The 10,723-nt window shown below is 42.6% G+C and overlaps 1 pseudogene; it reads right to left on the reverse strand.

Moving 5' to 3' along the window:
• Nucleotides 1-6,396: 6,396 nt before the first annotated feature.
• On the reverse strand, nucleotides 6,397-10,218 carry LOC101408457 (uncharacterized; annotated as a pseudogene).
• Nucleotides 10,219-10,723: the final 505 nt, after the last annotated feature.

Genomic DNA, 10,723 nt, shown 5'->3' on the forward strand with positions numbered 1-10,723 from the left:
TTTATTTTTTTTTTGCTGAGGAAGATTCACCCTGAGCTAACATCTGTTGCCAATCTTCCTCTTTTTGTATGTGAGCCACCGCCACAGCATGGCCACTGACAGTCAAGTGGTGTAGGTCCACGCCAGGGAACTGAACCCAGGCCACCAAAGTGGAGCACACCAAACTTAACCACTAGGCCATCAGGGCTGGCCCCATGTTTTCTTTTATAAAGCTCTACAAAATTAAAGGTTTCTAATTAAACCCCTAACACCGAGATGCCGTCTATAGTTAAATTTTGGCTAATATGTTTGAAACAGTAATAATAATAAAAATAAAAACTATGTATAATCTAAAAGGCATTTTCTTTCCCCTGAACACTTCAACCTTGATTCACCCAAGGAATCAAGGTATGATCTTGAACTGCAAACAACTTTATAGGTGGAAGCAACTTGAAGAAAATCTCATAATTTTGAGTAAGGTCATCATGAGCAAGACAAAGAAGGAAAAGAAGTTTCCAAAATTAAAACCTATAACACAAAAATGTTGAAGTTTTTAACTGGGCCACGAGTTGGGATGGAGTAAAACAAATAACTATAGCAACTGCATAGGAAAACTTCTTTACAGAAAGGAACGTGAATATGATCTTGAAGGCAGGGAAGAGGGCATTTGTAGATAAATTCTTGAGAAGTAAAATTAGAAACCAACTTGGAAGAAGATAGGATGTGGTTAAATGCGAATGAAGAAGAAAAAGGTTGCCTCCAAACAACAAAGTTGTGATTATGGAGGGAGTTGTTCAGAAAAGAGGAGAGACTGCTGAATAACAACAGACTGCTGAATTTAAGTTATCTGCTATAAGACAGACTTTGGACTACCTCCTTGATTTTGTTGATGCTAAAAATGAATTTCAGAGGTTTCATTTTGTGCTGAAGTTGATGCAACAAGTAGTAATCAAAAAACGGTGCCAGAGTAGATTCCATCTAAAATTGGTAGCTTTTGAAACTGAGGCCTCATAATATTTAAGGAGCTATTAAAAATTACTTCTAGTTCTAGTAATTAGATTTTCTTAACAGCTTTATTGTGATATAACTTACAAATCATACAATTCACCCATTTAAAGTATGCTAAAAGTCAGTAGTTTTTACTATATGCATAGAGTTGTACCACCAACATGGCAATAGATTATAGAATGTTTACATCACTCCAAAAAGAAACACCAAACCCTTTAACTGTAATGCCTCATTTGCCGTAATTCCCCCCCACCATCAACCCTAAGCAACCACTAATCTACTTTCTGTCTCTACATTTTCCTATTCTGGACATTTCATATAAATGGAATCATACAACATGTGATCTTTTGTGCCTGGCTTCTTTCACTAAGCCTGATGTTTTCAAGCTTCAGCCATGTTGTAGCATGTATCAGTACTTCATTCTATTTTACTGATGAATAATATTCCATAGTATGGATATACCACATTTTCTTTTGTGTGGCTATACCACATTTTCTTTTGTATGGATATACCACATTGTATGGATATACACATTGCCGTGTTTAGGGGAAAGAAAATGCCTTTTAGATTTTACATAGTTTCTCTTTTTACTTAGTATTTCAAAATGTGGCATATCCATACAATGGGATGGATAAACAAAATGGATCACTTAAGAGCCAGCCCTCATGGTCTAGCAGTTAAAGTTCAGTGTGCTCCACTTCAGCAGCCTGGGTTCGGTTCCCCGGTGTGGAACCACACCACCTGTCTGTCAGTAGCCATGCTGTGGCAGCAGCTCACATAGAACTAGAAGGACTTACAACTAGGATATACAACTATGTACTGAGGCTTTGGGGAGGGAAAAAAATGAGAGAAGAAAATTGGCAACAGATGTTAGTTCAGAGCAAATCTTTCCCAGCAAAAAAAAAAAAAAAAAAAAGGATCAGTTAATGGATATCAGGGTTTTTTCTACCTTTTGGCTATTACGAATAATGAATTATACCTACAGGTATAATTGCTGGATCATATGGTAACTCTATGTTTTACCATTTGAGGAACTGTCAGACTATTTTCCAAAGAAGCTATACCATTTTACATTCCCAGCAGCATGGTATGAGGGTTCTAATTTCTCCACATCCCCACTAACACTTATGATCTGTCTTTTTTATTATATCCATCATAGTATGTGTGACATGGTATCTTATTGTGGTTTTGACTTGCATTTCCCTGATAGCTAATGATATTGAGCATATTTTCTTGTGCTTATTGGCGATTTTTATAAGGATATTAATGTTAACTGCAAGATTTATCAAATACTTTGAGCGTGTGATATGAGCAAATTTTCATCAACAACTATTGTCTAACATTGTTTAATTTTCCTAGGTCATTCCTACTGCCACTTTTCTTAGTACCCGTGTCAGGCAAGAGGCAATCTTAAACTTTTTCTCTTGTAGAATAAATGCATATAATGCCTTCTTCATAAGAAATTATATGATCAGAAGGAAATGAGTCTTCTTTTCAAGAATGGAAGTCAATTTTTATTCAAAATTGCTTGCAAGCTAGATTGAAGGGTAAAAGAAAATGCTTCAAAATAAACATATTTTTCCTTTCACTGATCTTGTTATTGAGCTCCTGGGGAGAAAGAAAAGTTATAAATTCTCTTAGTGCTAATAATTTTGCTAGTTGGTTTTCTTGTAACACATATTAAGACAAATGTCTCAACCACTTGTAAAACATTTAGATAAATTACAGCTTTTAAGCAGTGGTAGTGATTTTGCACATTCCAAAATTATATAAGTAGATGTAGTGATTCAATAATGAGCTTCTAAATTATTCTTAAGAGGATGCTGAGGGCCAGCCCTGGTGGCCTACTGACTAAGTTCAGCACGCCTCACTTTGGCAGCCTGGGTTTAGTTCCCAGGCACAGACCTACACCGCTTGTCTGTTAGTGGCCATGCTGTGGCAGCGGCTCACATACAAAAGGAGGAAGATTGGCAACAGATGTTAGCTCAGGGCGAATCTTCCTCAGCAAAAAAAAAAAGGGGGTGCTGAGTTAAAAACCTCAAATCTCTGATTATGATGTTTAGACCTGTAAGTTCCTTTATTACTGCAGTAAAAAAAAATTTAGATAAAGTGATTTCTAAAGGATTTTCCTGAAAAAAAAATCAAACAATTTGATGATTTTTTGGTTATAAAACTTCCTCCACACTGCTTGTCCCACCCTGGTACTACAGGCTTTGTTTTCACTGTTACACTTGGCATGCCATAGGCTTTCACATTGCTTAAATGTGGTACTGATTCTCCACCCGGAGCCTTCTGCCCTTCTCATGTGCTCTCTTTGCTACAGGGAGGTGTGGCTTTTGCTCAGGGTCAGTCTATATCTCCCAGGTCTCCTTTTTTTGTGTGTGAGGAAGATCAGCCCTGAGCTAACATCCATGCTAATCCTCCTCTTTTTGCTGAGGAAGACCGGCTCTGAGCTAACATCTATTGCCAATCCTCCTCCTTTTTTTCTCCCCCAAAGCCCCAGTAGATAGCTGTATGTCATAGTTGCACATCCTTCTAGTTGCTGTATGTGGGACGCGGCCTCAGCATGGCCGGAGAAGCGGTGCGTCGGTGTGCATCTGGGATCCGAACCCAGGCCGCCAGTAGCGGAGCACGTGCACTTAACCGCTAAGCCACGGGGCTGGCCCCCAGGTCTCCTTTTATACCCGTTTGGACTTAGAGGCCAGGGATCCTTATGACTCTAGTGTCACATTCCCTTTGATATAAAAGACAGTTGAAATCTGTTCTGGTTTCTTTTATGAGAGGACGAGAGAGTAAAAGTATAAACATAAAAGTATGCATGTAATGTAAAAATATGAATGTAAAAAGTATGAACTTATTCATCCTTTGCAGTGACCTCCTGGGAGCCTCCAGTAAGGCACTCATACCTGCTGTTTGAAATGTGCCTACAAGAGAATGAGAGGTCATCAATCCTGCTGTTCAATAGCAGACTATTCTCTGAAATTGCTTCCAGTGTTGTCTTACATTGACCCTAGTGCCAGGGACTTAGAAGAAAGGAAATCTGCCAGTTTTATCTGCCCATAGCTGGCACAAACACGTGTGTGCACCAGACACTGCTCTAAGTGTTTCATATGCAATATTTTGTGTAACATCATCTCATGAATACAAAGCAGAGAACAGCTATGCATGTGAAGTTTGCCAGAAGGGGAGCTAAATTAGGGACTGAGTGAAGACTCCTATTGGAATGCCTTTTTAGTGCCTAAGGGAAATTATCTGGGGCTCCTCCTTGCCCCAGCTTCTAGGCACAATGTCCCAAGTATGAGCAACATCAGTTTGATGACATGCATGGGAGATATTACAGTGACCATAGTCATGGGGAGAAGTTACATCCTTATGAGATTTACAATCCACATAAATTACCATCTTAACCAGAGAGAATGCTTAGTAATAACATCAACTTTTCTCCTCCTCACACATTTCATGGCATCAACAGACACATCAGCCCTGCCCTGCTCTATTTGACTTTGGCGCTGATCCCACCACTGGTGATCCCACATCAATCTCTCTCTAATCCTCTCGCCTCTTCCTCACCCTGTCTTCCTAATCCCTGCCTCCCCAAAAACACTGGTTTATTTCCTCCTGTGAACAATATGGGTCAAAGGAAGGGAGATAAATAAGAAAACATTAGGATTTTTTAATTGGCTAAGAAAACCAATGAAAAACTCATACTAAACTTGAGCAGGGCTAAGAAAAGTCTGTTAAGGAAAGGGAAGCATAGAGTGTTTCCATCACCTGAATTGCTATTTTTGACAGCCTATTGCCAATGGAATTTTTTTCACCTTCTCTTTCTCCCAAAGAATAGTTAGTTAGATGTCTTCCTTCGGGGCCATATCCTGAGATACTTTCCTGGCATCACAATTTCCTACTCTTAGAATACTTCCTGGTGTTCTATCTCTTTCCCATAGATGCACACTCCTAGAATTCCTATTCCCAATTCCCCATTCTAAAATGTTGTGCTTTTCCCTAATAAGATAGTCTCAGGATGCAATTTTCTGGTTTTCTCTGCCCTACATCTTCTCATCATTAATGATCAATAACTGAGCTGGGTTATATCAGGAGGATCTTAGCTTTCTTTCTGGGGACCATTTGGAAAACCAAAATATTCTGTCTTCAAAGAGCTAGATCTTCCTTCATCTAGTTCACAAGAAAGTAAATGTTCTAAGCAAAGAGGGTCAGGGAGGGGTTGGGTGCCGGAAGGAAGAGGAAATAGGAAGAAGAAGAAGAAACCTCACAACAGCATCACACTAAACAGGCACTGGGCTTGAACCTTTGTTACCATATAGTTGTCCCAAGCCCATGGTGTCCCAAGCACACCCTATTTGCAGCCACCTTTGTCGGAGTCTTCCTGACCAACCCGCTGAGACCACAAAGAAAAGGAAGTCCTCTGACCAAGGCAGAGGGGAGATGGTTCAACAGTGAAAAGTCAAGGCAAAGGCCCTCAATGAACATTCCCACACTTTTATGTTTCCTTAAGATATTTATTACCCTGCAAATATACTCTCAGCCAGGGAAGGAAGTAATTCTTGTTTTCCCTTGGATCCACATTTTCAACATTTCCCAGGAAATCCAACCTCTATGGAATCCTCTACCCAGGGACAAGACTCAAGTGCTCTGTTTATCTTTTTCTGATAGAGACAGGGGAAATCTAGATCTCTGCAAAGGGTAGACTAATTCAGACTCTTGCTTCCTCTGCCAGTTCCTGGGATGACCTGAAAATAGCATGTTCCTTTTTGTCTGAGATTACATTTGCATAATTGGTTTGCCAACAGGCACCCCTGTGAGGCCATTAAGTGGTGCAATGGTGGCTGACTTGGACTGCTCACAGCTTCCCAGCCAGGGCCTTCAGAAGGGCTTTACCTCATAGCCAGTCTTTTGAGGATCCCTGACTTATTTCCCAGGATGCTCAGCCTATCTTCTTTGGTCTTAAGGGCCTCAGAAGCCCAAATGCTCCTGCTGAATGTCCCAAGTGATAATGTAATAACAGAAAAAACATACAAATTCCTGCAATTTCTGGGATAAACATTGGACACAGTAAGGCAGCCAAGTCACAACTTGGATAAATATACTGAGAGGGTGGATGCACCTTAGGACAGGAAGGACTTACTAGAGAATTCTCCTCAGAGGTTACTTCAAAGACTTGCCATCATCACTGTTTCAGAAAGAATAAAGTTTTAAATTCCTTTTTAGTTTTATGCTTAATCCATTTTTGCCTTTTTACCTCCCTCATGATGGCCTCCCTACTTCTTTTTAATAATTACCTTAAAAAATACAGAGGTCATTTGGTCAGTTGGGGCAAGGAAGAACAGCTCTTAAAAAGAGGGCCCTCTAAAAATGCCACCTTATCTGGGTCAGATTGAAATCCCATTGTTTCTATCCAGTGTGATTTCTCTGATGCCTCATAAGGCATAAACTCCATGAAGAGCTGTCTCCCTGTTTAGAACATTTATAGATTCTCTCATCTGAATGGGCTCTCAGGTAATAAATCTGATTGGAGCTGTGAGAGAAACTGTCTCCACACCCATGACAGGTATAGAGTTTCTTTCCTGTGTGAACTCCACACAGAAACTCCAGAAGGAGATCTGTGAGAGTTTTCCCCACAGGGAGACATTTATATAGTTTCTTTCCTACATGAGTTCTCTGATATCTAGTGGGGTACATACTGTGTTGGAAGCTTTTTCCACAAGTGAAACATTCAAAGAGTGTCTTCTCTGCCTTGTGGGGTCCATGATTTGTAAGAAAGGGGGTGCCATCACTCATTACTTCCCACACTTGGAGAAGGGGTAAAGTCACTCTCACTCATGAGGTCTTTCATATATGACAAGGTGTGAACTATGAGAGAAACTTTTCCCACACTCAGGACACTTCTAGAGTGTCTCTTCTGTATGACTTCCCTGATGTCTAAGGAATATGGACCTTTGAGTACCGATCTTCCCAACACTCAGGAGACTTGTAGGGCTTTTCACCTGTATGTGTTCTCTGGTTCCTGTGGCGGTTGTAACTGCAAGAAAAGCTTTCCTCGCATGCATTACATTGATAAGTCTTCTCACTTGTGAGGGTTAAGCTAACAGTACGTCAGATGGGTATTTTGACTGAAGCTTTTGCAACATTCAAGGCACTTACGGGCCTCTGCTCCCAGGTGTGTTCTGTCTAGTGAAAGAAATTTTGGCTTCTCACCAAAGATTGTGCAACACTCCACTCCCAAACACAGTATTTCCATTGCTTGTATTCTCTGGTGTCTAATTAGGTTCAAGTAGTTAAGAAATTTTTTTTCCAAACAAGGGACATAAATGGGGTTTCTTTGGCTGCAGTTCTTTTGGTCTCTCCAGTTCTCTGCAACTTGTGGCCTCCGCTAAAGACTGTGCCTCTGGGGGAGGTTCCCATTGACCTTCGGACCTGTCATGAGGCCTTCCCTACCTAGGACTCCAGGCAAAATCCCCAATTGCCTAGCCAGGGAGCATCTTCTGAGAGGGGTGGTTCTTCAGGTGAAAGAGACTCCCAGCTCTCCAATCTCTTCCTCTGGTAGAGTGAGAGAAAGCAAGATTGACATTATTTCAATCCTGGAGAAAAGGAAATCTTCAGCTTCTGCTCTGATTATACGTAGTAGCCCAGAAAGGTTCTGCTTCAGTTCCTCATCTGCCCCCTATAGGGGCCATCACACTAAGAAACAGATCTCAGACCAGTCTTGGAATTCCCTTATGGGGCCTCCTTCCAGTTCTCTGATTGAGCCTCTTGCTTTAGCCCTTCAGGAATGGGTGGGATGGAGCAGGACCAGGGCTGGGGTGAGGCAAGTGAGGCTGAGAGCAAGGGCCCCCTTAAATTTTGCACCTTGGGGACTTCGCATGCCTCACCCTAGAAAGGATGAAGAGTGTACAGTGGGGACATAGTAAGCAATATACCTCCCTGTCAGCAGTGGTGAGCTAGCCCTGACCTGAGGGACCTCACACCCAAACCTCTAAAGGCCTCACTTTCAACAGTTGGGAGCCTTGCTGGACAGATCTCTCGTCATTCCTTGCCCAGAATTCCTGGGCATCTGGGGTCCAGGTCCCCCTTCCAACTCTAGACACTGGAATCCCATGGCTTACCTCTTTGTTCCACTAGATGCCTAGGGCCTCCTGATTGGGAATCTAAGACTGTTCCCAAGGAAGGAAATAGATTTCTATATGAGCACGTTCCTCTACCAGGCCAGGGGAATAAAGATCGTCTGGTTCCCTGCCCTCTACAGATGTTTGCAAAATGCTCAGCGAGTCTGACAGCAATTACTTGGAACACTCTAAAATGTTCCCTATGCTTATCCCCAGAGAAAGAAATTAGGGAAGGGAGGTTATGAATTTTTTTTCTTTACACTTTCATACTACTTGAATTTTTTTGCAATGAGAATATACACTTTTGCAATTAAAACAACAATAAAAATAACATGATTGGAGTGGTCAGCTCCTTGAAAAGTGAGTTAATATTATAAAAGAGCCTTAACTCTTATGTATAAATATAAAATAGAACTACATTTGACTGGGAAACTCCAGAAGGATAAAAAAGGAAAATGATAGGTAACCAGAAAAGGATTTGGGGTTCAGAGGAAAATGAGGTTAAAAATCAAAAGTCCTATTCATGTACTGTGCTAACAAGAGGAACAACGAAAGCCTCCCTCCACCTCCAGCAAACAGAGATGTACACACAAGTCCAGCCCCAAGAAACCGCTCTGAACTTCCCTCCATATCTGGCACTCACTGAAGGAGCTGGGCTCGACTTTGGGCAGCAGCTGAAAAGTGACATAGAGAACGAGGAGATGGTCCCAACGAAAGGAAACAAAAAACTAACAGTAACCCCTTTCAGAATTCATGTAATTGTTTTACAGTGGTGACTCACTTTATGTACATGATGCATGACAACAAATTGAAGTGTTATTATTTCTTCCCATGTGTGTTTCAACATGGTTGTAATCATAATGTACGTGGGTCTGTTTTATGTGTTTTTTTCTTTTTTGAGTCCCTGGGTGGCATGAATCATGATATCAATTTAAGACTTCCCCAAAACTTTTCTCATCAGAATTTTCCTGCATATAGTAAAGTTAGAACAATTGGCCAGTGCACACCTGTCCACCCTCCACCACAGTCCAATGATGAACTTTTGGTCACATTTTCTGGGCATCATTTTACATTTCTGCATAATAGTTCAGCACATCGATGCATCTTTATTTAGACAATCTCCTATTTTGGATATACTCCTTGGTTCCAAATTTCCAAACTTATAAGTAATGCTAGATGAAATTCCCTGAGCACACAGACCCTCCTTCCTGAATTTTTAAGGCCCGTGACAGCTGATAAGCTGGAACATTGAGCCAGTGCCCCTGAAATTTTTGACTTTGGGGAAAAGCCTAAAGTACTAACGGAGAACAGAATGTGTAAGATAATTCAGAAGAACAGGTACCTGGATATTGCAGAGTCAGAAACTTAGATCAGACACAGTATCCTGGCACGCTGTGGTGGAGGGTCACTGGATTCTACTTGTTCTGTCCTAGCAAGTCCACCACGGGGCCGCCTCCCTTCCTTAAACTCTGGCAGCTGGGGCTTGAGTCTGAGGCCACTGTGCCACTTGGCGGATGTGGAACTGACTCTAGTCAAGGGGACATTAGGTCAGGGGATGCCTCCTGTGCAGGTTTCTAGGCAAAACTCAGAGCTTATGTCAGGAGGTGAGTGTCTGAAGGACAGGATCGTGGTCAGAAATGGCTCAGTCTTCATCCCTGGAAAAGAAGTCCTAACCCACTGAGTCCACGTTTCCATTAGTCTCCTGCACTGTGCCCTGTGTCCTGTGTCCCTAGAGAGGACCCCCTTGCTAGGATCCTGACACCCCACACCTCCTGGGAGAAGTACACAGTCATGTCCCCTAAGCACCCAGGACACGGAAAGAGCACAAGGTCCCCTTCAGCCCCAGATGCATCAAGAACAGTTCTACAAAAGAGCCATGGACTAGAGGGGAAAATATGGGCGTGAGGAGAACAGCTTTCATGGGGGAGCAGGGGAGTGGGCCTACGTTTGAGATGTGGGAGAGACAAATGAGGAGGGCAGGGGGGACACGTGTGGGTGAGAGAGAGGACCCTCTGCAAGCGGCAGCAATGGCTCCCACAAGAGGAGCACTCAGCGAGGAGGAAGTAGCATCTTCCATGCCACCTGGGTCCATCATCTCCCGGTCTTCCATGGTCCCCTCAGGAGGAAAGAGAGAAAGTCAGGGGCAGATAATGCTGAAGGTGATAGAAATCACAATGACAACAGCACCTGTAACCCGTGTGTCCCACGGATTATTACAACATAGTATCCATTCCCCCAAACCCAGCCCCTGCTCCTTAGGACTAAATACTCTGAAAAGACAGGGCAACTGAGGCTTAATAATACCCAAAGTGATGGGGTCACAGGAAAGGAACACTGGCTGTCTTTCCCTGCTGGCCTGCTCCTACCATCCAGCTGGCCCTCCCACGACAGAGAAAAGGACTCCACTCCCCACAGGGTCTGAGGCTGCCCCCCCACACACAGTGACATCTGTAACTGGGGGCACTGGAAAAGGACTTGCCACCAAAACAAGCACCCAGCCTGGGAAAGGCTTTCCTTCTCCACCATGTCTGAGACTCCCCTCCCCCATGCAAAGACACCAAGAGGCCAAGAAACAGCAGAAAGGGGGATTCTACCACAACAAAGTGCCTGCCCAA

This window comes from Ceratotherium simum, chromosome X (assembly GCF_057802395.1).
Source record: "Ceratotherium simum simum isolate JZ-2026a chromosome X, ASM5780239v1, whole genome shotgun sequence".
In the NCBI taxonomy this organism is placed as follows: domain Eukaryota; kingdom Metazoa; phylum Chordata; class Mammalia; order Perissodactyla; family Rhinocerotidae; genus Ceratotherium; species Ceratotherium simum.